The sequence below is a fragment of the Coptis chinensis genome, chromosome 9, assembly GCF_015680905.1.
Source record: "Coptis chinensis isolate HL-2020 chromosome 9, ASM1568090v1, whole genome shotgun sequence".
NCBI lineage: Eukaryota > Viridiplantae > Streptophyta > Magnoliopsida > Ranunculales > Ranunculaceae > Coptis > Coptis chinensis.
The window spans coordinates 30,627,931-30,632,338 of NC_141464.1; the positions used below are offsets into that span (position 1 = coordinate 30,627,931).

Sequence of the window (4,408 nt, forward strand, 5' to 3'; positions counted from 1 at the left end):
GTTCTTGATTGATTAGATAAATAAAATAGTTATTTTGTCAATTTCGATTTTTGTCATCTCAATTTATAGATCTAGTTTTAATTCTTGTTGATTATCATTTCGTAGTTTAAGTAGATTGAAACATTGTTAGTTAATTTAGTTAAGTTAGAATTTTAATATGATGTGTAGTTATAATTAAATTAGAAATGATGGTTTGATAACTCAAGGCTAAAACCTCCATTAGAGGGGTTGATGAAGCCTTGACGAAAACTTAGTGGTATAGTGTAGAAGCATTGTAGAATTTATTCCAATCTAGAAGGTCGTGATTCGCCATGAGAATGGGTGGAGGACCTCACATGCTAGTTAGTATTCGGTAGAAATGCCATGAACACTAGGGATTAGAACTAGAATTTCTTGCCGTAAGAACGTAAGAATCGAGATACAAGAATCTATGCTAGGTTATTAAGTTGGATTCGAGGTGGATTCGATTCCCCTCTAATCCTTTATCTAGATTCAAAAACAATCATATTTCCATTTCATTCGTAGTTTAAATTCAAATAATCAATTTCATATTGTATCGTAGTATAACACCCTTCGTAAAGCTCTCATTAGACTTAAGACTGATTAATTAGATTAGAAAACACTCCATGCTAGAGCACTAGGAGTGGAACGAATTTGTTACTCTACTCTATTTCGATAGAATTGAGAGTAGAAACTTTGATAAATATAGACACGTAAAATAGTTTTAGTTTACCTGTGTTTTGAGTTCATCGTTCATTTCGTAGGTAAACTATCAATTTTATATTTTATCAATAGGCGAACGAAGAAAGCTTGAAAAATTAATCTAACAAGTTGGATGATCTTCACTAAATTAGTTAAAAACTAATAACTATATGCTATAATAAAACTTAAAAAAAAAAACCTAACATGCAATGCTAAATGAAATAAAAGAGAAAAGAAAAATGTCACCTTGTTTTGAATGTTGTCTCATACTTGATTGTAGATTGATGGATTGATAGATTGTTGATGAATGATGATGATAAACTTGATATGGAATTGACAACTGTGATTTTTGGATTGAAACAGGTGATTTGAGAAAAAAACAACTTTTGGTGAAAAGAAGTTTCTACTCAAGATCGAAAGAGGGGAAAAGGAGGCTAAAGACGAAGAACACGAAGAACTTCATTAGAAAACCTCAAAGTCGAAATTTTACCTTCAACTCCAGATTAAACTAAAGAAATTCTACTCTAGAATGATGAACTACAAAAGAAAAAAAAAAGAACACTCAAGAAAAGAAAACTACTATGCTATTAGCTCTGAATAGCTAGGTCCAGATTATTAACTCCGAATTCCTAGCTCCAGATGTTTTTTTATGGGTGAATGAGACCCATATTTATAGCTTTTTGGGATGGATTCAAATATGATAATGAGTTTGATCCAATGGCTTGATATCTTTTTGGTTGCACTTCCTAAATCTGGCCCTTGATTCAAGAGGTGGGATAAGGGGTGCGATCTTGACCCTTGATTTTTGGATATTTTAGATGGATTAGGGCAAAAAAACAAATCATACACGTCCTCAATGAGCCCATAATCCAGGGTTTCCAAACATGGCTCCAAAATAGCATATTCTCTAGAATATTCTTGATTTTAGGGATCAAATCAAATCAAACAATTAAGGAAGGTTCTCTAGGTTTTTTGGAGGCTTGAAAATGGGATAGAAACTCTAATGAAAAGGTTCCACTCGATCTGGATCCACAGCCCATGAGCACTGGTCCAAATCCACAAAAAGGCCCATTTTGCCATATTTTCAATGCTGCAAATTTCCTTTGACCGGGTCTAAATTAGGCAAACTCTTCTTCACAAAAATTGTTCATTAATCCATTAGGAAGGTCCATGAACTCTTAAAAATACCCTTAGGTCGAAATATTAGTTCAAAAAATCGTTGCACTCAACAGTGCGCACAACGGGCTGAAACGAGATAGGGCAAGATTAGGGTTTTTGAAATCCAAAAGGAACCTAGGCAAGCTTGTACTCATTTTGAAGGATTTTTCAAGGGGAATTCAAATATGAAATAATCTCATCCAGGGAAAGAGTGGAAAAAATGAGATTTGGGCTCCAAAGGGTTACATGGGCATTTTGGTCATTTTCAGCTCAAAACTCAGAAAGCAATGAAACTTTAGCCATAGCTAGAACATGATGAGGAGAGTCTAAAGACGCTAAAAGAAGATGAAAAGAAAGAAGTTTTATGTAGAAATGAAGACTCTAGAAAACAAATCACCTTATATGATCAAATTTAATTCAAGGAAAAATCGTGAATGAATTATGCTTGGGGTGCAAAAATGGGGTGTCTACAGTTGCCCCTCTTTGGCGGAGGTTGCTTGCAACGGAACGGCAAAGCCATGGAGACACACCATTTTTGCCAAGCTCCAACCAAAAGATCTCATGCAATTTCTGAAAATTCATTTGAAATATATTTTTGAAAGAGGGCTTTTCCCTGGATATTTGAAATCCTCATTTTTTTCAAGTTGTTTGTGAAAGCACAGTTGAAAATGGTTGTCACTCAAGAGAGGATGGTATCGTACCTTACAAATGCGTGTTTTACGTCTTACATTTTTTCAGTACTCAATCAAAGTATCACACCTTCTAATGCGTGTATTTTACGTCTTACATTACATTAGTGTGTACTAGGATAGTGGCTCTTAGGCCAAAAATGGTAATGGATAAGGATGAACAACTTTTTGAAATCAAGGGACAAATTTTTTGAAAACTGATATTTTTCAAATTCATTTTAGAAAACTGGTGAAATCAAGTGGATAAATCAATTCATTCATAATTTTGACTTAGATTAAAGATTCTCATATAATGGTGATAACCAAACACTGACGAAAGGAAAGACTCACCAGGGAGAGCAAAAAGACCCACTGGGGATGGGAGATTCTAAAGATGAAGGAAGAAGACACAGACGAACACTACTGGAGAAGATAAGAGATGTGCTGTAGATGAAAGATGGATGCTGGGGATGATGATATTCATGTTCAATCAATCAATCAATTACGTTTAAGTACTCGGATTGGAAAAGACTATCACTATGAGTTCAAGCTGATCCATCCGTGAGGGTGTCAATAAAACTGACATTGTTCTCGTGAACAATTTTAATGTTGCACAAATAGAGTTACCGAAATGATATTAATGATCAAGTGGTTGCCAATAATGCGGTGGAGAAAAAAAAAACTCGATGGATATTTTCTCATACTGGAGGGTAAAAACCTCATAGTACTAATATTCATCATTTTTTTTTTGAAAAGTTTTTTTTTTTCTTTTCTTTTTTTTTGGGTCAAACCTAGTCAACTGTCAAAACTGGGTCAACTGGTGAAAACCGAGTCAAACAGATCAAAAACCGGTTGAACCTAAACCAAACCGGTTGAACCAGGCCAAACCGGGTGAACTAGATCCAAACCGGACAAACCATGTCCAAACTAGGTGAGGGTCACCGACCTTCCATTTCTAGTGCTTGCACCATATCATTTTACAAAAACAGATCTTTTATTTTGAGAGAAAGGAATCTTTGACAATTCAATATTTCCTTGTCTTATTATCTGTTTCGTCCTTTCTAAAGAGTAAGAAACCGACTACTGCCAAGCTTTTTTTCATGCACCGACTCCTAATTACGAACAGTTCCTAATACGACACGCATGCTAAACTCTATATAAACATAGACCGCGAGGAGAAAACATACCTTTGCCAATGTCCAGCAAGCCAATAAAGCTGATGGAGTGCAGCACCACGCGTGGTAAGCCATTTTTTTTTTTTCTCGTAGAATACAAGTTAACTTACATGCAAATCCTCATGCTATATAAACAAGGTGGGAGTAGGAAATCATACCTGTTGACCGTCCAAGCAAAACATAGTAAGTGGCTATGGTGTCGCCATGCTGATGCCTGCCAATGGTATAAGCTCAAATTCTGTGATTTAAATCTCACTTAATTACCTTATTTATCAATGGTAGTAATTATTCTTTTATTTTTCACTGCACTTTTGGAATTTGTAGTCATGGACAACACTTGAACTTTAAGAAAATAGTTTCTTGGCAAAGATTAGGCGCGGACATTATTTCTCTCCATGACAGGTTAGTGCAATGTACATAATATACAGTACATAAAACTATAATGCAACTATGTTAGTGGAGTATGCATGAATTAATCAACATTTTATATTAGTAGAAAAAGTACATGGTTTAGTTAGGATATATTGGCCTCAGAATTTTCTATATGCTTGTGATGTCATCCTAGATTTTTCATCATAAGCCATACAAATAAAGCAAACCAAGTTTTCGAAAACAAATCATTTTTTATTTTATTTTTGAAATTCATTTTGAAAACAATTTTGAAAACCATAGAAAACAAAACAATTTTTTTTCACAGAATAAGAA

At 34.5% G+C, this 4,408-nt stretch overlaps 1 long non-coding RNA gene across 1 annotated transcript; it reads left to right on the top strand.

The window, feature by feature from the left end:
- The first annotated feature begins 3,725 nt into the window (after window positions 1-3,725).
- On the top strand, window positions 3,726-4,109 carry LOC147475527 (uncharacterized). Its single transcript, XR_015208683.1, has 3 exons — window positions 3,726-3,769; window positions 3,842-3,926; window positions 4,028-4,109. It is a non-coding gene; the product is annotated as an uncharacterized LOC147475527 (long non-coding RNA).
- The last annotated feature ends 299 nt before the right edge of the window (window positions 4,110-4,408 follow it).